Genomic DNA, 27,038 nt, shown 5'->3' with positions numbered 1-27,038 from the left:
ATTTATTTATTTTTTTAATTTATTTATGTCTCAAATGCTGTCCTCCTTCCTGTTTTCCCCCCAGAGTCCCTTAAAACAAACAGCATCCCTTTCCGATTACTTCTTTCAAAAAGACAAAGCAACACTAGTTAAAAGTCATGTTTAGTCCCTTGATAGCTGTTCCTTTGGCCACACATTTGAAAATCTATATCATTGATAGTGCAGACATTAGGAAATATCTTCAAAAATGATCTTCAAAAATTAAATATTCTCCAGTAATCAGCTATCAGCTATCAGCTTGACAAAAGTGGAAGAATCCATGAACAAAAATATCCTTGTAATGTACGTAGAGAAAATTGATCAGACAAGAAGGAAAACATGTAGCAACCATCCTGGATTCAACACAATAGAGCCTACGTTCCTGTACTGTATTCTTCATGAGTTTATAGAGTTTATGGGCTAATACCTGGAAAAGAACTCCTACAAAAACCAGCAGCAAATTAACCACAAACTGCAATATTTATACAAGCCAAAGAAATATGTGTAAAGTATTATTTTCAGCTCTATATGAGAATATTAATATTTTTAATTCGTATATTAATAAAATTTTAATTTCATTTCTGCAAATTTTTATTGCAATTTTTTAAATAAATAGATTTTAAGTGACTTATGTGATCATTACCTTTTAGTGGTTTTGATTGCACTATAGAACAATAAAGTGTTTATTTGACTGTGATCATTACTATGAATATTCACGAAAATCAAATTATGTCAAGCAGGAACTGCTCTTCTGTTTTTATACTTTTAGTTGTACATATGCTTGTTCACATGTGCAACACATGCATGCCTACTGTCCAGGAGGTTGAAGAAGGTGTGAGGTTCCGTGATGCTGAAATTACAGCCACTTGTGAGCTGTCAACGGGTTCTCTGGAAGAACAGGTAATGCTATTAATCACCGAATCATTCATTCATCTGCAGCAAACACCATTTTTTGTAAATATAGTGACTAAATTGTACTGTCTTCTGCATAGACTACTGTTTTCTCAAATGTGATAATTTAATATTAAACATACACCCACCTGTTCTTAACTTCATATATATATATATATGTATATATATGTATATATATGTATATATGTATTTGTATATATGTATATATATATATCATACACACACAAATACATACACAGCCACACACACTCACACTCACACACACACACACACACACACTGCTCTTACATTCAAGTTTACTTACTTATTTACACACACACACCTTCTTCTTACCTTCAAGTAGACTTAGTTATTTTCATAGTTATTTGTTTATTTATACACTTTACATGCTGCACACTGCCCCCTCCAGTTCACCCCTCTCACAATCCTTCTCCCAGCCTTTTCTCCTCTGAGCAGGAGGGGAACCCTCGGGTATCTCCTCACCTTGCATATCTAGTCTCTGTGATCACACCATCTGCTAGTGAGGACAGACACAGCAGCCTAGATGAATGGGTTGAGGAGGTAGAGGTCATATCCAGAAAGAGGCAGAGAGCTGGGGTAAAAGATGCCCATGAATCAATGGGTGTTTCCTTAGTTGAGACTCACAGCCTCAGTGATATGGACTTGAAGAAGCCATCTCCTGTAGCCAGAGAGCAACCCAAATGGAGTGATAAAGACACCTACTTTTGACCCAAAATTTATTCTGACCACAAGAAATGAAGGCGCCGTGCATAGAACAGAGAGTGAGGAAATATCAACCAATGGTTAGTGCAGATCGAGACCCATCCCAGGGATGAGCACCAATCCCTGACACTATTACTGACACTCTGTTATGCTTGGAGAAAGGAGTCTAACATGGCTTCCCTCTGAGACACTCCACTAAGCTGCTGACTCAGACAGAAGCAGACATAAATTAGCCATACCAGGGGTGGTGCTTGGGGACACAGATGGAAGAACAGAATGAAAAGGATTATGGCCTCTAAGGATATAGGCAATCCACAGGCTTTGTCTTCATGTGGGTACCGAACAACTAGAATTGGGTTTCCCCAAAACATGTTGTATGTAGATGGGACATCTGTTTCTTTAAAATTCATTCATTTATTTACTCACTTTACATCCCAAGATCGGTGCTCCATCTTCAAGGTACGCCAACACCCATTGTCAGGGGAACCCATAAAAAGACAAAGCTACACATTTCCTACCTATGTCCTGGTGGCTCAGGCTCAGTCCATATTCACTCTCTGGTTAGTGGTTCAGTCTTTGACAAACCCCAAGAGTGCCCATGAGTTGATTCTATTGGTCTTTCTGTGAAGTCCCTCATATTATCTGGGCCTCGATTCTTCACCTGTTTTTTTAAAGACTCCCCAAGCTCCAGCTAATGTTTGGTGGTGAATCTTTACACTTGTTTCTCTCAGCTATAGGGTGGAGTCACAGACAGGAAAGTTATACTAGGAATCTGTCTGCAAGCATGATAGAATATCTTTAATGTATCAGAAATAGGTGATTGCTCACGCGGTAGGTCTCAATCTGTAATAACCATTGGTTGGAAATTCCTTCCATGTCTACTGTTTCTGTCTTTGTCTCTGAAGATCTTGTAGGCTGTGTTCACTTTTGATTGAAGGTTTAATGGGTGGGTTTTTTTCCTTGTCACATCACTGTGAGTCATTCCTGGCTACAGAATTGGCAAATTAAGGATCTGTACCCTCATTGCTACAGTCACCCCAATAGACATCCTGGGGACTCGCCTTTCCCAGTTCTCTGGATCTTCCTTGAGATGTGCACCCCACACTTGTGATTTCCATTCTCTTTTCCCTGCTTTCCCTATAACTAATTCCTCCAAAGCCTACTCCCTTCCCTACCTCCCCTCCCATTCAGTTTCCTCCCTCCCTCCATCCTCCTCAATATTTATTATGCTAAATGCATTTTAAAGTCAATATTTAGGAAAAAACACTGAAAAGTGTAGGAAGTATCCCACTCACATGTTGCTAACAGTGGACTGTGCTAGTGGAAATTTGTCTCTACAACCTCTCAGTACTAGAAGTCGTCATAGGCTTCCTATGTGTATAGATATTTGGTCTTTCTCAGATTTCTGGCGCGTTTGGAGACTGATTATAGTCTCATTGCTTATCAGGCCGTATAAATCTGGATATAGATATTTTTTGGATAGTTATCAGATAGTATACAAGCTAGCCAAGACATAATATAGATTTTAAGCCTTTCTCAAGCTGAAATGAAGAACTAAATATTATTTCTAACTGATATAGTAACAGACTGGGTGTTGAATATATCAAATGCTTTATAAATTGTTGAATGGTAATAATCTTACTCAATTGATATATAAATGAAAAGTCTGTTTAACTGGACAAAAAGGGGGAAACATTGTTTACACTGAAGTTATCTGTATTTTGATGCTAATCCACTGCTCTAAGGACAGCTGCCTTGTCCTGTACTCAGAACTCAGGTGAATTCTGCAAAACCACTTTACCATTAAATTTGTGAAGTACAGGTGAGGGGCAGGTCCAGTATAGAAGGAGGCCTATCATTGGAGGAAGGAAGGATGGGCAGGAAAGAAGTTTGAAGGAAGTAGAAGAGACTAGAGGAAAAAGGAGAGACAGAAAGAGGAGAGGTGAGAAGCCACAACAGGTGAAGTTAAGATTCTGCTCTGTGTATTTACTGGTTGTTATTAATGTTCCAAAGGTATGGATGGTACCAGGCTTGGTATGCTTAAGTGGGCTATTATATCTTATCAATTGGGTCAAAGATTATTTTGTTGTGTGTTCTTTTATGTGAGGATTTGAGTGTAAGAATGTGTGTGGCAGTAAGAGACACTGGGCAGATGAGGTGTAGGGCTGTATTCAACCAAGATATCTAGCAGAGGCTTGGGAAACTACAGTGACAGTGTTAGCGGGGTAAAAGACTACTTTTATTTTTATATTTTTGCAACAGCACATTCACTTCTGTATTTGACGTGCTCTAGTTGTGTCCCAAGGAAAGATCTACATCTGGTTCCAGACAGAATGTGCTTCTTAGGTTTATCAATCTTATCTAGTTTTGGTGGCTGATTTTATATATATATATATATATATTTAACATGGATTCTGAGCAGCTACGTCAAGAATGTAGAATCCACAAATGCCAATGCCAAATAGAATCGCTCCTGTTTTTTGAGCCTATTAAATTTGAAGTTTCACTGGACCTCAAGTTCTTCCCTCCCTGTCAATCCTCCTTTATCTTATCTTTGGCCAGAAGAAAGAATCATTTTAAAACATCCAAAATGCTGAAATATCACCCTTTGGAACACAGGAAGGTAGATATTACAGAAATGATATCTAATGGGACTACAGAAACATTTTCAATTGTCCCTGCTCTCCTTTTATTTACTCAGGCAGCTATGTATATGCATAAAATAAAAATTTGATAGTTTATCATTTTAAGTAGATACACAATATTTACACTTGCAAATTCACTTTATAGCTTGGCCACCTTTGTTGCCAAAATCATTGCAAAAATCTAGAATTGGTAAACAGAATGTTTGAATACACATACAGGAATATCTATAAAGTCCCCTAACAAGGAATGAACAATTAGAAAATGAAATACAAAATTCACTCAGTTAAATGCCTGTAGAGAAAAAAAATGGCCTTTGAGAAAGAGGGAAAATCTAGAAAATTGAACAGTTTGTAACAGGAATGGACCCGGTAATAGAGTTATTATCCAGATGAATCTCCTACAACCCATGTTCCTAGATCTTTTCTACCTAATACAAGCCCCTAACGGACTTGGTCCATTAAGAGCCTGTAACCACTGATGAAGAAAAGAGAAGTTTCCAGCTGTAGAGAGATATAGTACAAAGGTTACCACTGTGTCACAGGAGACTCTCCTGGAATAGGCACCCTTGAATCTGGTCAATATAAGGAAAGCAGGTAGGCCATGGCAGTTCTCAGTGACATCATCATTTGGCCCTCCCTGAAAAATTTATTGTACCCTGGAGAGCAGTAGCTTTTGTGATGTCACAAGGAACTGCATCACAGATATTCCTGCAGTACACCTAGGGAATACTAAATGGCCTCTATTTCAGTACAAACAGTCATTTGGGAGGGAGAACAAAGAGTATGTACATAACAGAAATGAGTAGAAGAATGTTGGCCTTCTGTTTAGTTTAAAAAAATGAAATATGTGGTACATGGGAAAGCACAGTGAGTGCTGTGTAGGGGTTGTGAGGGTTCACTGAACACATAGCCTTGATCTGAGCCTTCCATATATGGGATTCAGGAAGTGCGAACCTCTCAGTAGCATCTGGTTTTCCTTGCTTGTTATGGTTCCTGGGAATCAGAGATTTTTTATCATTAATTTTATTATTCCAAAAGTCAGGTGTTGGGACAGGTATAGTGTTTTTTTTTTCTGAGAGCCCATGCCTTTTATTTTTTCCCCCAAAAGGAAAAAGACCTAAGGAGGAAGGGAAAGACAAGTATTGTATGCTCAGCTCAGAGTAATCTCCTCCAGCTTTGGATTCCTATAGTACAGTTTCTGTCTGACACTGACATCTGGGAGAGAGAAACGCTTCTATTTGAAACTTCATCACCTCATTCTTTCCACTAGTGTTATGCTGACTACCATTCCCTGACAGTGTCCCTCTAGATTTCTGAATCAATATGTCTGATTACCTTGCAGTTTTATTTACTTATATTTCTTTGATTTTTTTTAATTTTTAAGTTAATTTTAATACTTTTTGGATATTTCTATATCTACATTTTAAATGTTTTTTCCTCTCCCAGTATCCTCTCCATAAGAGACCTGAACGTTTCCCTTCCTTTACATTTAAACCCCCCTTACTGCCCCTCGACATTTCCTTGAACTGGGAGTCAAACCTAGGGAGAACCAAGGGCCTCTCCTTCCTTTGGTGTCCAACAATGCAATCCTCTGCTACATATGCAGTTGGACCCATAGGTCTGCCCATGTACAGTCTTTGAATACCTGTATAGTACCAGAATGTTCTTGTTCATTGTCATTGTTCTACTGATGGGGTAGAGCATCTTCAGCTCTAGTAAACCTTTCTCAAAATTTACCAAGAAGAGGTCCATTTACAAATCTCTGGTTTGCCACTGGCACTCACTTGTGTAAATAACATGCTCTAGCTGTGTCTCTCAGGAAATATATATAACCTGTCCCTGGAATCATGCACTTCTTAGCTTCATTAATCTTAATCATATCTAATTTTGGTGGCTGATCTATCTATCTATCTATCTATCTAGTTATCTATCTAGATATCTATCCTTGTCTCTGTCTCTGTCTCTGTCTCTCTCTCTACATATATATATATATATATATATATATATATATATATATATATATATATATTTGGTGACTTCTACATCTATGAAATTATGTGAAATTTTAATATGGATTCTGTGCTCCTAGGTGAAGAATGGAGTATCCACAAATGACAATACCAAATATACTCCCTCCTGTTCTTATGAGCCTATTGAGGTTGAGGTTTTACTGGAACTCAAGCCATTCTTCTCCCTTCTCATCATCCTGTATCTATTGTTTGGCTTGAAGAAAGTATCATTGTAAAACATCCAAAAGCCTGAAGTCTCACCCTTGGAACACAGGAAGGTAGATATTAAAGAAATAATATCTAATGTGACTACAGAACTGCATTCTATAGTCCATGCTGTCCTTTGATTCACTGATGTCAGGTAATTTCTGCATTAAATAAAAATTTGGGCGTTTATCATTTGAAGTAGGTACACAATATTTACACTATTAAATTTACTCTTTAGCTTGGCCAGCTTTGTTGCGAAAATCATTGCAAAAAACTAGATTTGGAAAACAGAATTATTGAGTACACATTCAGGAATATCTATAAAGTCCCCTATCAAGAAATTAACAATTAGAAAATTAAATACATAATCCACTCATTTTAATATCTGTAGGGAAACAATGCCCTTTGGGAAACAGATAGAACTTAGGAAATTGAACTGTTTGTCACAGGAATGGACCTGGTAATAAAATTATCCAGAAGGCTCTCCTACATCCCATGTTACTAGGTATTTTCTACACATGCCAAGACCCTGAATAACTTTGTCCATTCAGAGCAGGTAACCACTCATAAAGCAAAGGGAACTCTCTAGCATTAGAGAGATGTTCTGCATAAATGTTTCCACTGTGTCAAAGGAGACACTCCTGGAAAGGGCACCCTAGAATCTGGTCAATATTAAGAAAGATCTTTAGCAGGTAGGCCATGGCAATTCTCAGGGATAATGTCATTAGGCCGTATCTAAAAAATCTCTTGCAACCTAGAGAGCCCTAGCTTTTTCTGTGATATCAAAAGTAATGTCGTGACTGCAGCTGCCACTCAGACATTCCTTTAGTACCTCTAAGGTTTATTAATTGGCCTTTATTTTAGTTTAAACAGCTATTTAGGAGGGAGAACAAATAGGATGTAGATATCAGACATGGGGGGAAGGAAGTTGGCCTAATGTTTTAGTTTAAAAAACGAAGAAATACATGGTACATGGGAAAGCTCTGGGTACTGTGTAGGGGTTGTGAGGGTACACTGAACACATCGCCTTGATCTGAACCTTCAACATATTGGATTCAGGAGGTGAGAGCCTCTCAGTTGCATCTGCATTTCCTTGCTGGTTATGGCTCCTGGAAGTCAGAGATTTTTTATTATTAATTTCTTTATTCCAAAAGGCAGGGGTTCGGAAGGGTTCATTTGTTTTTCTGAGAGCTCATGACTTTCATTATTTTTCTCCATGAGAAAAAGTTCCTAAGGAAGGAGTGATGACAAGTATTGTATCCTCTGCTCAGTGTAAATTCCTCCTTGCTTTGGATTCCTATAGTGCACTTTGTTTCTGACACTGATATCTGTGACAGAGATGTGCATCTAGCTGCGACATCATCATCTCAGTCTTTCCACTAGTATTACTCTGATTACAATTCCCTGACAGGTACCCTTTAAATTTCTTGGTCGATACGTATGATTCCTTGACAATTTTCTTTTCTTTTACTTATATCATTTTTAAGCAATTTATTGCTTTTTTAATTGGATACTTCTATATTTTCTTTACAAATATAATTTCCTTTCCCAGTTTCCTCTCCAAAAGAGCCCTGACCTGTCCAATTCCCCTTTTTCTATAACCCCCTTACTGCCTCTTGACATTCCGTTGAACTGGGAATCAAACCTAGGGTGGACCAAGGGCCTCTTCTTCCATTGTTGCTCACCAAGACCATCTTCTGATACATATGGAATTGGAGCCATTGGTCTGTAATGTGCAGTCTTGAATGTTGATTTAGTACCAGAAAGGTTTCGTTCATTGGCATTGTTCTTATGGGGATTAAAGCCCCATTCAGATCTTGTAATCCTTTCTCAACATTTACCAACAAGAAGTCCATTTTCAGTTCAGGATTTGCCATTATCATTTAACACTGTATTTCACATACTCTAGCTGTGTCTCTCGGGAAAGATCTATATCTGTTCCTGGCATAATGCACTTCTTAGCTTCATCAATTTTATATCGTTTTGGTGGCAGATGTATATATATATTTTGGTGGCTCCTACAACTAGGTGGTTAGGTGGAATGTTAACATAGAATCTTCCCAACTAGGTAAAGAATGTAGAATTCAGAAATGACAATGTCAAATGGACTCCATCCTGTATTATGAACATATTGAATTTGAGGTTTGACTGGTGGTAATGCCATTCTTCTCCCTGCCTATCCTCCAGTATCTAAGGTTTTTACTTAAGAAAGAATAATATTAAAACATCCAAAACCCTCAAGTCTGGCCATGGGAACACAGGAAGATAGGTAGTACAGAATTAATATCAAATGGGACTAGAGAACCGAATTCTATAGTCCATGTGTTGCTGATGTCTGGTAATTTTTAGATAAAATAAGCATTTAGGAGTTTATCATTTGAAGTGAGTACACAGTATTTACACCATTATGCTCAGTCTATAGCTAGGCACAATTTGTTGCCAAATCATTGTAGAAAATGGAATTGGAAATCAATATATTTGAGTACACTTTCAGGAATATTTATGAAATGCCCTGTCAATGAAATTACAATAAGAAAGTAAAATACAATATTCATTTAATTACAGGACTGTAGGGAAAATACTGGCCTTTGTGATACATAGATAACCAAGAAAATTGAACTCTATGTCACTGGAATGAACCTGGGAATAAAAATATTATCTAGAAGAACCTCCTACACTAGATGTTCCTTAAACTTTTCTACCCATGCCAAGGCCCTTATTAACTTTTTCCATCCCAAGCATGTAACTGCTTAAAAAATCAAAGAGAAATCTCTAGCTTAAGAGAGATGGAGTATGTAAAGGTTTCCACTGTGTCACAGGAGACATACATGGAATGGGCACCCTCGAATCTGGTCTATGTAAGGAAAGCTGTTTAGCAGGTAAACCATAGCACTTCTCAATGACATAATCATTAGGCCCTCCCTGAAACATCTCTTGTAACCTGGAAAGCCCTAGCTTCTGTGATGTCACAAGTATTGTTGTGACTGAAACTCCCTATCAGATATCACTTCAGTACCTCTAGTGTTTACTAATTGAATTCTAATTCAGAGTAAACAGCCATTTTGGAGTGAAAGCAAAGAGGATGAAGAGATCAGAGATGGGGAGAAGGATGCTGGCCTTCTTTCTTGATATAAAAAAAGGAAGAAATACATGGTCCTTGGGAAAGCTCAGTGAGTCATTGGTACAGATTGAATGGGATGGCTGAAGAGACAGCCTTGATCTGAGCCTTCAATATAAGGGTAACAGAAGCTGGGAGCCTCCCAAAAACATCTGGAATTCCCTGTTATTATAGTTCTTGGAAGTCAGAGAATTTATATCATTTATTTCTTTATTTCAAATCCAAGTTTTGGGAAGGGCACAGTTGTTTTCCTGAGATCTCACAGCCTTTATTCTTTTTGTAAAAAAAAAAAAAAGTGTTCTAAGGAAGATAGGATTGACAAGTATTGTGTCCTCTTCTCAGAGTAAACTCCACCATGCTTTGGATACCTATGCTGCCATTTGTGTCTGACACTGATATCTGGGAGAGAGAAGTGCTTCTGTTTGAGACTTCATCATTTCAGTCTTTCCACTAGTTTTACTCTGAATACCACTTTGGATTTCCGAGTCAATATATGTGATTAATTGTCAGTTTTCTTTCTTATCTTTCATTATATTTACTCTTTAGCAAATTTTATTGTTTTTTTTAACTTGTTGTTTCTATATTTAAATTTAAAATATTATTTCCTTTCCCAGATTCCTGCCCTTAAGATCCATATCTGTTCCCTTTCCTTCTTTTCAAACCCCCTTTTCTGCCAATTGACATTCCCTTGAACTAGGAGACAAAGCTAGGGAGGACAAAAGGCTTCTACTCCCATAGTGCCCAACAATGATGGGGAGAAGGAACCTGGCCTTCTGCCGTGGTATTAAAATAAGAGAAAAATACGTCATCCTTAGGAATGCTAAGTGCATACTTCATAGCTGTTGACTGGAGTATCTAAAGAGATAGCCTTGATATGAGCCTTCACCATATGGGAATCAGGAGCTGAGAGCTCCACAGAAGCATCTGTAATTCCAAGTTCTTATGGTTCCTGGAAGTCAGAGTGTTTATATCATTCATTGATTTATTCCAAAAGCCAAGTTTTGGGAACAGTACAGTTGATTTGCTGTGACCTCATGGCCTTTATTTTTTTTTTTTTGTCCAAAAGAAAGACGTCCTAAGGAAGAAGGGAAAGACAAGTATTGTGTCCCTAGCTCAGAGTAAACACCTCGATGCTTTGGATTCCTATAGTGCAGTTTTTATCTGACTCTGATATTTGGGAGAGAGATGTGCTTCTAGTTGAGACTTCATCATCTCTGTCTTTCCACTAGTATTACTCTGAATACCACTTTAGATTTTCGAGTCAATGTGTTTGATTAGATGACTGTTTTCTTATCTTTTATATCTTGAGTTTATTTATTTTTTAGCAAATTTAATTGCTTTTTTTTAAACTAGATGTTTCTCTATTTACCTGTAAAATATTATTTTCTTTCTAATTTTCCTTCTTATAAAATCCCTACATATTCACTATCCCTTCTTTAATGACACTTTCTGCCCCTTGACAATCCCTTGAACTATAAGACAATTCTGGCTTGGTTCAAGGGCTTCTCCTTCCATTGGTGTCCATTAAGATCATCATCTGCCACATATCCATTTAGAGAAATTGGTCTGTCCATGTAAAGTCTTTTAATATTGGTCTAGTACCAGGAAGTTCTGGTTCATTGGTACCGTTGTTGTTATGGTGTTGAAAGCACCTTCAACTCTTGTAATCCTTTCTCAAAATCTACCAAAAAGAGGTCCGTTTTCAGTTCATTGGTTTGCCACTAGCATTCACTTCTGTAATTGACATTCTCTAGCTATGTCTCTCAGGAAATATCTACATCCAGGTCCTGGTACAATGCACTTCTTAGCTTCATCAATCTTATTTAATTTGGTGGCTGTTATATATACTTTTGGTGACTCCTACAATTATGAAGTTAGGTGGAATTTTAACATGGATTCTGTGCAAATAGGTCAAGAAGGTAGAATCCACAAATGGCATTGCCAAGTAGACTCTCTCCTGTTCTTATGAACCTATTGAAGTTGAGGTTTCACTGGTCCAGAAGCCATTCTTCTTTGTGATCATCCTCCTCTACCTTCTGCTTGGCCTTAAGAAAGAAACATGGTAAAACATCCTAAACAATTAAATCTGGGCCTGAGACACTAGAATGTAGATATTTTTGCAGATGATATCAAAAGTGACTAGAAAAGAAAATTCTATGCTCCATATGGTCCTTTTTTAACTGATATCTGGAAATTTTGGATAAAATATAATTTTGGAGTTTATCGTTTGATGTCGCTACACCATATTTACACTGTTATACTCAGTCTATTGCTGTGCGCCTTTGTTGAGAAATCATTGCAAAAAAATGAGTTGGAAATTAGAATGTTTGAGTACACATTCAGGAACATTTATAAAATCACCTATCAAGGAATATACAGTAAGAAGTGTAATACAATATTCATTAAAACTAAAGGTCTGTAGGGAAAATACTGGCCTTTGTGATACAGAGAAATCCTAGAATTTGAACTGTATTTCACAGTAATGTACCTAGGAATAAAATATTATCTAGAAGAATCTCCTACACTCCATGTTCCTAAATCTTTTCTACCCATGCCAGGTCCCTGACCAATTTCACCATTTAGAGCATGTAAACACTAAGGAAGCAAAGATAAGTTTGTAGATTTAGAGAGATGGAGTTCGTAAAGTTTTCCATTGTGTCACAAGAGACATACCAGGAAAGGGCACCCTTGTATCTGGTTCATGTAAGGAAGCTATTTAGCAGGTAGGCTTTTTCTGTGATGTCACAAGTGTTGTTGTGACTGCAACTCCCTTTCAAATATTCCTTCAGGACCTCTAGAGTTTACTAACTGGCCTGTAATTCAGAAAAACGAGCCATTGGGGAGTGAGAAGAAAGAGGATGAAGAGATCAGTGATGGGGAGAAGGAAGCTGGTCTTCTGACTTGGTGTCAAAAAAAAGGAAGAAATATGTGGTCCTTGGGAAATCTCAGTGAATCCTTGGTAGGGGTTGAGTAGGATCACTGAAGAGATAGATTGGATCTGAGCCTTACACATATGGGAATCAAGAGCTGTGAGCCTCTCCGAAACATCTGGACTTCACAGTTCTTATGCTGCTGGAAGTCAGAGATTTTATATCATTCATTTCCTTACTCCAAAAGCCCAGTATTTGGATGGTCACAGATGTTTTCCTGAGAGCTCATGGCATTAATTCTTTTCGTAAAATATAAAAAGGTCCTAAATAATAAGGGAGAGAAAAGTATTGTGTCCTCTGCTCAGAGCAAACTCCTCCATGCTTTGAATACCAATAGTGCAGTTTGTTTCTTACACTAATATCTGGGAGAGAGAAGTCCTTCTAGTTGAGACTTCATCATCTCAATCTTTCCACTAGTATTTCCACTGACTAACACTTAAGTTTTCTGAGTCAATTGGTGAGATAATCTTGCATTTTTCCTTTCTTTTCTTTCTTTCTTTTTTTTAAATTTTTTAGCAAAACTCTCAAATATCATCCTGGGTGACGATGTAGATTAGACCCATCAGATGAAATGAAGAATTGAAAAACTCTCCTGGGGATGAAAATGGTAAGGAAATCACATTGATGTATCATAAATGCAGTGCCAAGAGCAATATTAATACTAGTCTGGGGAGATGCTGCCTTTATCAGAGACCACAGACCTTTAGTTTAGAATGATTCAGTACTAAACTGGGAATGGAAAATGATGGTTGATATGGTTCTAACAGATCTCATAACATTAAAAAGGGTCTCTTCCAGATCAGAGAATGATTATTGTAAAGCAACTTCCAGAATAAACTTATGAGACCCACCATCAGCCTGTGAAATAATGTGCGAAAGAAGAAATTAGTGTCTCTTCAGGGACAAACTGTTGCTTTCAAACAAACAGTAAAGTGTCCATTCTATGAATGATACATAGATATATACACATTATAGCAGGATGAATACAGAGTTTCTTCAGGTCCATGAAAGAGGTATTCAGCAGTTGACCTGGCTCAGCAATAAAGTTATTTTTGCCAACTCATGAGACCTGAGCTCCTTCACTAGGAGATCCATGATTGAAGGAAAGAACAAACTTCAGACAACTTGTCTCAGATTTCTATGTAGTTCAGATTTCCTGGTCTTGGTCCTCAGAAGGAAGGACATCTTGTTTTTCAATTCTTGTTCATCCTATAATCCTTCTCTCTGATGCACTAATGCAAATAAATTAGGGTGCATTTCATTGATAGATTACAATTGATATTTTAATTCTGTTGCCAAGAACTATAGAAAATAAGAAGGGCTGTATCAAAGCATCCTTTGAAAGTCAGACTACGGGAATGTGTCCATTGGAAATTTGTAACTTAGCTGAAACTCTTACTAGAGACAAACAGCCATAAAAGGTCTTCTCTAGATACCTGGTGTAGTAGTTGGTGTTCCCAACAGATAGTAAAGGATGAATCTCGCTGTATAGAGGAATCTGATTGTTCAAAATGATCACAGACTATGGACCACATAATTTAACAATGGCTGACTATTTGTAAACTCCTAGAACCCATTAGATTATTAGTCCAACAGGCTTGGTGTCTCATCTGGTCATAAGTATATGGATAAATTTTCAGTATGCAGGTTCTAATGTATGTGAGGGTTTGGTAGCATTGTGAGTGCAAACATGAAAAAGTAAAAGCTTCATTCTTCCATGTTTTCTATGGGGATTCAAATAAAAGGCATAGTTAAGAATACACTGGGATTGCAATTCTCAAACAGACCAGTATCTTCAACTGAACATTCATTTCTGGGAAGCTGCACGCTGTCAGAATGGCTCAGGTGTATGTGAACTGCAAGATCTAGTCTGGGAAGGCATTCCTGTTCATCAATCACACCTGCCCCTACTACAGAAACACCCAAGACTTCCTCAATCAACTTTTTTGGACACATGGTCTTCTGGGATTCGAAGAGATTAGATCTACTAACAACAACAATGCGATTCAAGATTACTTACAACAGGTCACTGGAGTGAGAATAGTTCCTTGGATCTTTAAAGGTAGAGAAAGACTGCATAGGTAGTCACAGTGATCTAATCTCCCTGCAACAGAAAGAGAATATAATGATGTTGCTGAAGCAGTTTGGAGCTCTGCAGTTATAAAAGGGATGGCTGTAAAAGCCCATGCTGACAGCAGACATTCAACCATGCTGAGAGTTGAAGTGCGTCACAGATGACTTCAGTATTTTCATAGGACAGGGATTTAGAACAAATTGGCTTTTATTCTATTCCTCAGTGCAAAAAAATCTGTTGCTGTTTGCCTCAAACCATGGGGTAGGGAAACTTAAGAGGCAACAGAGGTTTGATTTTCCAGTCTTCATGTTCTGACATGTCTCTACTTCTAAGTCCATGTTTCACAAGCCAGATCATTTAAATCTCCAGGGAATCAGTTACTGTTTGCCTACCATGCTGGTCTTCTGAAGTCATTTTACAGAAGTCCACTTCCTAGTAATTATTAAAGCAATGAATATTATGAAGTTGTTTATGATCTACACACAGGCCTTTCATGCCCCAAGCATGTACCATCCCACGTCTGCCTTGGCAACTCTCAGCCTGTGTTTTAACCTATTCATCCAACAACCCACAGAAGTCCACACTTGTATGAGGATGTTGTTTGAGAAACAGATGAATAGCTTTAGCATGGTTGTTCTTCACTGTAGCCATATTAACACAGACGGCAGAGTATATGATGCATTCAGCTCTGTTTGTCGTGTTTAATTGCCCATAAAGTCCCAAACAGCTCTGAGTTGATTGTGTCAGAGTACGAGCAAAGTCAAATATAAAATGCAAAATTTAAGAACTCTCCTTCCAAGGCTGTTTGTGAAAGAAGTTGTTCGCAAAACACTGTCCTAATAAATTTATTCCATTCTCACTTTGATATTTTGATTTGATGTCTTGAAATGACATTTAATTATCATTGAAATGCAGGTTCTCTCTATGGTCTCTAGTGAGAAGGACTCATTATTCAAAGGGATGTATCTGCAGATGCCTGAAAAAATAAATATAAAGAATAGATCTTGATAAAATTCTAGGGTAAAGATGCAACATCCTACTCCAAAGATCCATATAAGAAGCACATTTGACATTGACCTTATATTATTAAGAAATTCTTCACATATTCCCTCTATCATTGGGGATTAAATAATCTCAGATGAATAGTTGACAAACAAGAATAGCCTTTAGAATCATTTTACCCTCTTCACTAATAGTTTTGAGCAAATAGAACACTAAAAGATCAGATAGAAGAAATGGTTATAATCAAAAGATACATGTGGGTCAGCTCTAACTCTCATGGTCAAGGTCAATTTGGACACGCTCATTGTGGTCATGGATTGCTCTCATAAGACTCTGCAGAAGGTTTTTCCTATTGCCTCAGTGTAAGCTCCAGGAAGACCAAGCTACCAGAGCTGATCAGGTTCCCTTAGAATGCACTTGAAAGCCACATACGCTGAGGAACTTTTGATGTGCTTTAGCTCTATTGTCAAGTTTTTTTAAGCCTCTAACAAATAGCAAGCTGTCCTTTTTACTCCCTCCTCAACACCTCTAAATGAGCCCTAGCTCAATGGCTCAGTTTCATTGGTCATAGCGCAGCACCCCAAATATGAGCTTATCTTACTGTGTTTCTAACATCCTGCCTGCTACACCAATGGCCACTCCATACTAGATCTCACATGACTGGTAGCTCTTACTCCACCCTTAAATCCTTTCTCCACCCTTGTGTCTACTAGCCTGTTTGCAGGAATACTAGATATCCTCACAACTGGTTGGCCAAGAGCATCTTTATTGAACTATAGAGAATCAATTTGGGAACAGGACCTTCAGTGTTTGCAGGAAGATTCCCGATCTAAGAATCAAAACGTGACCAAACAAGACTCAATCCATGTCTCTGGTTTTGTGTGGGAGATAGAGGAGTTAGAATTTCAGAGTTGAAATTCAAATAATTATAATATACATGTAGTATTAATTATGCCAGGATAAAAGGATCCAAAAAGTGGAAATGGGCAATATTAAAGGCAAGAGAAAAATCCCTAGTACAGCAAACAATGTGGACCTGTTAGAGAGACTGGTCTCTTTCCAGCCATCTGAATTTGTACTTGAAATTCTTCTGACCACTTCTTGATCTCTGCATGTAGAAAAGAAAAAAAAAGAAAAAGAAAACATAATAAAACAAAAAAAATCACCAAAATGAAACTAAAAGCAAAAGCAAAAGCGAATCAACCCCAATCCTAAAAGAAGAGGACCAAGTGAAGATTGCTTGAGGTCCTCATTTTTAACTACAACTACAAGCGCCCAATAGCTTTCAATTCAAATTTTTTTTCATTATTTTATTTGAAACTTCTCTGTGGGTCAAAGAAACAAGGTTTATAAGCTGCAAAAACAGGAAACAGAAACAAACCATACTGTAGAGCTCACCACTGGTATTACTATGGTGACTGTGGGCAATGCGGAGAATACTGCTGTTTGACAATGGGTCTTTTGGTTTTATATATGCTGGCAATATCTATGATTCTGAAATGAATTAGAGTCATCACCGAATCATGACTAAATCAACTGTTCCTTTTCTTTGGATATCAAGATATGGCAAACTGTTGACTGACTATCATTTGTATTTTGGACCTAGCCTCTGTGGTAAATCTAAGTTTTTTGATGGAAAATCCTCCACCAAAACACTGTTTTGTCAATGGTGCTGCCAGCCAAAAACCATTTCCTGAGGCTAATCTGCAATCTCCAGAAGAGGAGATTTTATTTCTAATAATAATCTTCTACCAGATAAGCTTTCTTCAAATCCCAGACATACAAGAGAGAAAAATTTAAAGCAGGTCCACTACAAGCAGCAAGAAGACAAGAATATACACTGGTTTCACAACTATGTATTACAGTATTTGGAATTTTAGCTAGAGGAATATGACAACCGAAGAAGATCCAGGAAATACAAATGAAAAATTAAGAAATCAAAATGTTCTCGTTTGCAGATGTCATGACACCATTTTAAAAACTCTAAAAATGTATCAGTCTCTTAAGACTGAAAAAATACGGTCATAAAATCAGAATATCATACGAACACACAAAATTCCTTAGCCTTCCTTTATTAATTAATCAAAAATTGACATTATTATACTATCTACTTATTCTTAAAACTATAAAAGTTTGATTTATTCAAGTTTTTAAGGTCCTTCAGAACATCAGCTGGAATGTTCTTATATGTTTTCTGGATGGATCATGGTTACTTCGTATGTCTTCTCATAGTATGCTTTATAACTATGCGAATTCAGGGTATTTTGTTATATATTTTAAGAGTGTTTCAAGTGGAATACTTCCCTGATTTCTCTCCCATGGTTTGAAATTGGAAAACAAAAACGATAACGTGTTTTGAGTTTTCACTTTGAATTGTGAATATATTTTCAGCTTTAAGAAACGTAAACTTTTAAAGAACAATTGTCTCTATTCAGGATCACGTCTAGCTAATTCATAGTGGTCTTTGCATTTTTAATATTTTCATCCACAATATTTTATTTTATATATTCAGATTATTGTGAGGGGAATTTGACCCATATTTCCTCAAAGTATGGTTTGGATTGCCATAAAGGAAGGCTAAGGAATTTTGTGTGTTCGTATGATATTCTGCTTTTATGACCGTATTTTTCAGTCTTAAGAGACTGATACATTTTTAGAGTTTTTAAAATGGTGTCATGACATCTGCAAACGAGAACATTTTGATTTCTTAATTTTTCATTTGTATTCCCTGGATCTTCTTCGGTTGTCATATTCCTCCAGCTAAAATTCCAAATACTGTAATACATAGTTGTGAAACCAGTGTATATCCTTGTCTTCTTGTTGCTTGTAGTGGACCTGTTTAAATTTTTCTCTCTTGTATGTGTGGGATTTGAAGAAAGCTTATCTGGTAGAAGATTATTTTTAATGTTGACTTGAATCTGTTCACAAGTATTTTATTGAGAATATGTGTGTATAGGTTTAAATTAGTGTGTAAAATACTCCCTCTTCCTCTCTTTGTGTCACTGGTCCGTACCTCTTTCTCCCTCTCTCATTACCTTCCCTTTTGCCAGATTGTCCCCCTGTCTCACTCTCTCTCCTTATTTTCTCTATCATTGTTAGATAATACCAGATTCAAAATAGAATTTTATTGTATTAAATCCTTTTGTCTACTTTATGAAATAGTCCTAAACACTTTAAATGCTATTTAAATGTATATTCATTTCTTTTCAACTGAATACATGTGAATCTATGATATTTGAGGTGGGAGAAATTAAATACCTGATTCTATGTAATTATTTAGTATAGAGCTGTTTTAATTATGCAAAGTGAGCTGATTTAATATTGCTATACCCAATACATCTAGTATATACTCTCACTTCCAACCCCGACCAGCAGGAAAGGAGCAACACCACACGTTCTTCTCAAAGCAGTTTATTCAGGAACCCTTTTGTCTGCAAGCAGGAACAATGCCTCCATCCAGCCCCCGAGGCCACTCCCTTATATCCTCCCTCAACCACCTCACCAGTCTGTGTAACCTCTGTTCATAGGTCCACGTCATATAATGTTATAGTGCGCCTGCGCAGTTCTCACAATGGGGCATGGGCTTAAGTTCAGGTGCTATTCGTGAGACGTGGCAGCAGTCCCGGACTCCATCTTGGGATTGCCACTACGCCAGCTCCCCACAGTAAATCACGAATGCTTTAAAATATTCTAGATTTGGGACTGTAAATCTAAATAATCTGTGTTTTCTCCATGTTTCCTATATTCTCTTTCATTTTATTCATTCAACCCTTTCATTACCTAACATGGCCAGAGGTTATGACGATCTTCTTAATACTTTCCAAGAGTGACCCCTTCCTTTCATTCATTATATAGTTGTCTACATTTTACTGATTTCAGCCATGATGAGTTGGATATACATGTTATACACCTTCCGCAAGGCCAAAAAGCCATTCTGAAACAAGGTGAAAAGAGACTTTAGGTGTAGAAAATTGTGGGAGGGATCAGACATAAAGCGTGTCTTCTGGATACAAGAAATATTGCCCTCATGTCACATAGCAGCTGTTGTTTCCTTTTTTTTTTTTTTTTTTTTTTTTTTTTTTTTTTTTTGAGCTGGGGACCGAACCCAGGGCCTTGTGCTTGCTAGGCAAGCGCTCTACCACTGAGCTAAATCCCCAACGCAGCTGTTGTTTCCTGCACAGCTTCAAACCAGTCAACAGGGAAGAATGCAGGGAAAAGGCCTGAAAACTGCTATACCTATCTGACATATTATGGACAGTTAGTATCTTCAGTTGGAGGATTGAAAATTATTTGTAAGGGTTTATCATAGAGTTATTAAACAGTACTTTAATGTAGAAGATATACACAGGAAGGATTCAAAGAAATAGAGTGATGTGGAAAAAATAAATGGAAAATTATCATCAACATTCATTGGTGGAAATTCTCAAAGAGTAAAATATATAAACTATATTCCTCAGTATAATGTATGTAGAAAATGTTTTATTATATAGGGATATTTTAAAGCGACCTTATGATTTCAGTTGGTTAAAACAGATCTGCCAATTCTGTGAGTTTAATGAGAGCATTATGTAATTTGATCTTAATGATTTTAAAGTGGCTATTTTCAAAAATAGTAAGCATTATTTCCATGTACATGTTCAAAAACGTGCTTCTATAAATAATATTAGAAAAACTAAAACACTATATATCAAGAAACTAAATTAAATTAGGCTACATATCTAAACAAAATATTCAAAAGTGAAGAAACTCAAGTGACTAAGAATCGAAAGTGAAATATTTATCATCCTTATACAATACAGAAATGCAAAACAAAATTATTCTGAGAATTTTTTCCTCCCTTTCAGAAATTTTAGTTTTATAACACATGAGTCAACTTATGTTTGCTGTGTTATGGAGAGAGGGGAACATTACTATTCTCCTGGTTGGAATGCAAACTTCTACAGCACCTTTGGAAATCAGTATGATGTTTCTTCAGGAATCCGGAAATGGATGCGCCTAAAGATATAACTCGAGGAAAATATATCCAAATTTTGATTCATCCTAGTATAGAGACCCTTGAATAATTAGAAATATTCAAGTTGTTCCTTTACAAATGAATGCATAAAGAAAATGTGGTTCTTTTACAGATTGAAAAAGGAAAGCATGTAATTTTCAGGACAATGAATGGATCTTGTGAAAGTCATCATAGATGAGATAATCCAGATCAAAAAAGAAAAATGGGAGACATTTTCACTTTAATCTGAATGTTAATTCTCCACACTATTTCGGTTTGATTAGTTTAGTGTAAATTCAAGGGGTGCGGTCCAGACTGTCCTCACTTTGGGACGTACAAATGAACTTATGGATTGCAGAGGAACACTGTCAAGAACAGGACTGTCAAACGTGAAGAAAGAGGGAAGAGGATGACAATGGAGGGAATATAGAGATGTACAGTTAAGTTGGGAAACATTTGAGGCATGTAAAGGAATCCCAATGCAACAGAAATAAAAAATATTTTTTTGTATTGGTAACTAAAGATTTATAGCTATAAGGACAGGAGATAAAACATTGATTGGGTGTATCTATGTGATTTTCAATAGTAAGAAACTCACGAAAATTATGGATTTCAACTCTCAACAAACCTATAGTACAGAAAATGAAATATATAGTCCTTAAGGAGACAGATGTGAATATCTCTGTTGTAAACATAAATGTGTTATATTATACACATTATATGTATAAAATAATATATTTATTTGTTTACATTTCAAATGTCATTTCCCAAACTGGTTTTTCTTTCTTAAATTCCCTAAGCTATTCCGATCCTCATTTTTCTAATATGGTGCTCCCAACTTCGACTTTTGCCCTCTAACATCCCCCTTCTCTTTGATATGACATCTCCACAGGACCAATTGCTTCCCTTCCCAGATATGGCAGTTGAGGCAGTTGTCTTCCCCATATGCTCTGGTATCTATGTAGCAGAAGTCTTGGACTGGCCAAAGCATATACTAGAAGGTGGAAAATTTCCTGAACCTCTGAAGGGTAAGCTTAATTGATACTGTTGTTCTTCATATTGGGTTCCAAATCCCTCCAGATCCTTAAGTCATTCCCCTATCTCTTCCTTTGTGGCTGTCAGGTGCTGTCAAATGCTTAGGTGTTTCTGCATCTGTCACGGTCAGGTGATGGCAGAGCCCCACGGAGGACAGACGTATTAGGCTCTTATCTGCGAGCACATCTTGACCTCAGGAACAGTCTGAGGATTTGGAGTCTCTGGATGAAATTGTTCTTCTGGTCGGGTGGTCTCTGGATTGCCTTTCCTTCAGTCTCTGCTCCATTTTTGTATTTACATTTTTTAGATTGGAGATTTATAGGTAAAAAAAAAATGTGAGCTGTGTGGGCAGCACCACCCCTTCACTGGAGGGCATGTCTAGCTACAGGAGGAAGTCTCTAGTTGTTCTATCTATTTTCCTGCTCGGTATTTAAACTACCACCATCACAGTAAGTTTCTGGGATACACTTGCATCCCTGGCATCTGGGATTTTCCTGGGGATACCCATGTTCACCACCCACCACTGACGCTTATTGTTATTTACTCCACGTTTCCTCTGAATTTCTCTCCTGTCTCTTTTAATTGGTGCAACTCCCACCACTTTATCCATCATTTTCCACATCTAGCTAGATTCTTCCACTCCACTGCATTCCATGATTATTTTGTTCTCCCTTCTAAGTGGGTTCCAAGTATCCGCCATTTGGCCTTCTCACATGTTACCCTTCATGTTATAAAAGATTTATATAGTGGGTATTCTGTTAGCAGGGCTAACATCTACTAGTCACTAAGTCCATCCCATGTTGTGTCCTTTTCGATTTCTGTTACTTCACTATTTTCATGTTCCATCATTTGTCTACAGAGTTCTTGGTGTCCTCATATTTAATACCTAAGTAATGTTCCATTGTTTACATATAGCACACTTTCTGTATTTATTCCTGAGTGGAGATGAGGTATATCATGGTTCTTTCCAGCATTCGACTGTTATAAGTAAGACTGCTGTGAATATCTTCAACCACATGTCCACGTTATGTGTGGATCAAGTTTGAGTATATGTGTTGAAGTGAGTGGTAAAGCTGGGTTTTCAAGTAAAGCTATTTGCAATTTTCTCTGGACCTCCACACTGATGATATCCAAAGTGGCTATCAGCTACTAATCCCGCAAGCAGTGGAGGAGTGTTCCACTTTCTCTACATCCTAGCCCACTCTGCTACTGCATTAGTTTTTTGTCTTAGCCAATCTGATTGTTTTAAGGAAGACTCTTATGTTCATTTTGATTTGCCTTTATGTGAACTAAGGATGTTAAACATTTCTCGATATGTTTTTCACCTATTGAGATACCTCAGTTGAGAATTCTTGGTTAGCTCTCTAATCCAGTTTAAAAGTTGGGTTCTTTGTTGTGTGGGAGTTTACCTTTCTGAGTTCTTATATTTTTAATTTTGGCACTCTCTTAAATGTAGGGTTCGTAAAACTCTTTTCCAAATGTGTAGGTTGTTGTTTTCCTATTGGTAGTGTACTTGGCTTTAAAGAAAGTTTTCAGAATGATGGGATTTTGTAAATTGACTGGTGATCTTAGAGCCTTTGGTGTACTGTTCTGAAAATTTTCTCCTGTGCAAATGTGTTCTAGGCACTTTCTGACACTGCCCCTTCTATTGGCTTCTGCATATGTGATTGTGTGTGGATTTCCTTGATGTGATTTGACTTGAACTTTGAAGAAGGAGATAGAAATGTTCAATTGGCACACAGCTATATACAGAACAACAGTTAGGGTAACATCATATCTTAGAACGATTTGGTTTATGTATAACCTACTTAGTCATAAAGGAAATGCAAATCAAAACAACCCTGTGATTCTATCTCACATCAGTCAGAATGGCTAAGATCAAAGACTCAGGTGACAGCAGATGCTGGAAAGGATGTGGAGAAAGAGGAACACTCCTCCATTGTTGTTGGGATTGCAAATTGGTAAAACCTCCCTGAAAATCAGACCTGAGTTTCCTCAAAAATTGGTCATTGCACTTGCTGAAGACCCAACTATACCTCCCCTGGGCATATACCCAAAAGATGCTCCAACATACAACAAAGACAAATGTTAAACTATGTTCATAGCAGCCTTATTCATAATATCCAGAAACTGGAATTAACCCAGATGTGCTACACGAGAAGAATGGATACAGAAAATGGCCTATATTTACACAATGGACTAGTACTCATTTATCAAAAATAATGAGTTCATGAAATTCATAGGCAAATGATGCACCTAGAAAATATCATCCAGAGGGTGGTTACTCAATTACAGAAAAACAAAGTATGCACTCATTTTTAATTGGATATCAGTGCAAATGCTCAAGTTAACTATGATACAAGGCACAGACCACATGAAACTCAAGAAGGAGGACCAAAATGCTGATGATTCACTCCTTCCTTGAAAGAGTAAATAAAATATCCATAGGAGGGGTAGGGAGATATTGTTCTTTGGAGACTGAAGGAATGACCATTCAGAGTCTGCTGGACATGTGACACACACACACACACACACACACACACACACATATGCACCAAAACTATTTTGGATAAAATAAGGCTTTCAGAGTTTATCATTTGAAGTAGGTACACAATATTTACACAGGGAACTAGGAGAATTCAGCTGAAGGACTTTTTTGTTTTCTGGCTGTACTGAGAGCTGAAAACCAGTTGGTAAGAGTGCCTACACACTTGAAGGCAGAGATAATACCATCTTTTCTGCTCCAAGTTACCTGTTGTTTGGACTCAAGGACACAATGAGAAGATCGAGTGTTAGAATAAGAAGTATAAAAGAGAGTGAAGAATCCCAACTTATAGGGCCAGTATATATCTTCAAAAAAATTTGAAGAAATCTTCTCCAACCTAAAGACAGAGATGCCGAAAAACATGCCAGAAGCCAAAAGAGCTCTAAGTAGATCTTACCAGAAAAGAAATTCCTCACATCGCATGATAGTCAAAACACTAAATGCACAAAATAAAGAAAGAAGTTTAAAGGCAATAAGGGAAAAAGGTCAAGTAACATATAAAGTCAGACCTATGAGAATTACACAATGTTTCTCACCAGATACTATGAAAGTCAGAAGATCCTGCAATGATATACTCTAGACAATAAAAGAACACAAAAGCCATTCCAGTCTACTATTGCCAGGAAAATTCTCAATTAACACATATGGAATAACGAAGATATTCCATGACAGAACGAAATTTATACAGTATCTTTCTACAAATCCAGCCCTACAAAAGATAAAAGGTAGAAAACTCTAACACAAGGAGGGAGACTACACACTATAAAAAGCAACAAACTAATCTTGCTATGAAACCAAAAGAAAAGAGACACACAAACATGATTCTACCTCTAACAACAAAAATGACAGAAGCAACAATCACTATTCCTTAATATATTTTAACAACAATGGAGTGAATTCCCCAATAGAAAGACATAGACTAAATGAATGGATACATAAAGAGTACCCAGCATTTTGTTGCATGTAAAAAACACAACTTAGAGACAAAGACAGACACTACCTGAGAGTATTAGGCTAGAAAACAAATTTTGAAGCAAATGGTCTGATAGACGGAAGCTGGATTTGCCATTCTACTATGGAATATAATCGATTATCAACCAAAAGTTTTCCAAACAGGTGAGGAAGGAAATTTCATATTTATCAAAAGATTATCACAGCAATAGGAACTCTCACTCCTAAATATTTTTGCTCCAAATACATGGGCAACTGCATTCCTAAAGGATACCTTACTAAAGCTCAAAGCACCCAATGTTCCTCACATAATAAGAGTGGGAGATTTCAACACCACGTTCTCTTCAATGGACAGATCATGGAAATAGAAATTAATAAAGATCTAGACAAACTAACAGAAGTTGTGAACAAAATGGACATTACATATATTTATAGAATATTTCATCCTAAAATAAAATACTATGCCTTCTTCCCAGCATCTCATAGTATTTTTTCCAAAACTAATCATATAACAAGTCACAAAACAGGCCTCAACAGATCTAAGAAAACTGAAATATGTCCATTTATCCAATCAAACCGTGACAAACAAAGGCTGATCTTCAATATCCACAAAACATCAGCGAGCCCACACATACCTGTAAGTTGAACAGTGCTCCACTCAAAGATAACTTGTCAAGCAAGAAATAAAGAAAGATTAAAGACTTTTTAGAATTTAATAAAAGTGATGGCACAACATACATATGCTGTACTCTACAATAAAAGAACCTCTGGGAGAATCACCATTCCTTACCTCAAGCAGTATTACAGGGCAATAGTGATTAAAAAAAAATCAATGACAAAAAAAAGTTGTATTTGTACAGATCTAGGAATGTTGATAAGTGGAATAGAATTGAAGACCCCAAAACAAACACACACATCAATGGTCACTTGATATTTGACAAAGAGGCCAAAACCATCCAATGAAAAAAAAAATTAGGATTTTCAACAAGTGGAGGGCAGCATGTAGAAGTATGCAAATCGATTCATTTTTATTGGTCTAATCAAACCTTAAGTCTGAGTGGATCAAAAACCTCTACATCAAACCCAATAAACTGAAACTATAAGTAGAGAAGAATCTTGATCACATGGGCACTGGGAAAAATTTCCTGAACTAAACACCACTGGTTTGTACTGTAAGATCAAGAATCAGAAATGAGACTTCATAAAACTGCAAAGATTCTGTAAGTCAAAGGACACTGTTATTAGGAGAAAACAGCAAACAAATGATTGGGAAAAGATCTTTATCAATCCTACACCTGAGACAGAGGTAATATCCAAAATATACAAATAACTCAAGAAGTTAGGCACCAGAGAGCCAAATAATCCTATGAAAAATGGGGTGCAGAGCTAAACAGAGAATTCTCAACTAAGGAATAACAAATAGCTGAGAAGTGTGTCAAGAAATGTTCAACATCCTTAGTCATCAAGCAAATAAAAATAAAAATAGTCCCGAGGTTCCACCTCACGGCAGTCAGAATGGCTAAGATCAAAAACTCAGGTGACAACAGATGTTGGTGAGGTTATGGAGAAAGAGGAACACTGCTCCATTATTGGAGGGATTGCAAACCTGTATGATAACTCTGGAAATCATTCTGAAGTTTCCTGAGAAAATTGGATAATGCACTAACTGAGGACCCAGCTCTACCTGTACTCTGCATAGACCCAAAAGAAGGTGCAACATTCAACAAAGACACATGCTCCACTATGCTCACAGCATTATTATTTATACTAGCCAGGAACTGGAAAGAATCAAGATGCTCTTCAACTGATGAATGGATACATAAAATGTGATACATCTGTACAATGTTCTACTACTCCACATTAAAATCAATGAATT

At 37.0% G+C, this 27,038-nt stretch overlaps 1 long non-coding RNA gene across 10 annotated transcripts in view; it reads right to left on the bottom strand.

Moving 5' to 3' along the window:
- Positions 1 to 658: 658 nt before the first annotated feature.
- Positions 659 to 27,038, bottom strand: part of LOC134484791 (uncharacterized) — an 84,689-nt gene continuing 58,309 nt past the window's right edge. For 2 of the 10 annotated variants that reach the window (XR_010062594.1, XR_010062593.1), the window contains 2 exons: positions 14,583 to 14,666; positions 659 to 906 (listed from right to left, as the gene is read on the bottom strand). This is a non-coding gene — a long non-coding RNA (uncharacterized LOC134484791). Of the gene's footprint in view, positions 907 to 14,582; positions 14,667 to 19,184; positions 19,573 to 27,038 lie in introns of those variants that run through there. The other 8 variants (XR_010062591.1, XR_010062590.1, XR_010062585.1 and 5 more) reach the window with 6 other exon arrangements.

The sequence above is a fragment of the Rattus norvegicus genome (genome assembly GCF_036323735.1).
Source record: "Rattus norvegicus strain BN/NHsdMcwi chromosome Y unlocalized genomic scaffold, GRCr8 chrY_unlocalized_8, whole genome shotgun sequence".
Taxonomy (NCBI): domain Eukaryota; kingdom Metazoa; phylum Chordata; class Mammalia; order Rodentia; family Muridae; genus Rattus; species Rattus norvegicus.
This window is presented reverse-complemented; position numbering and strand designations above follow the sequence as displayed.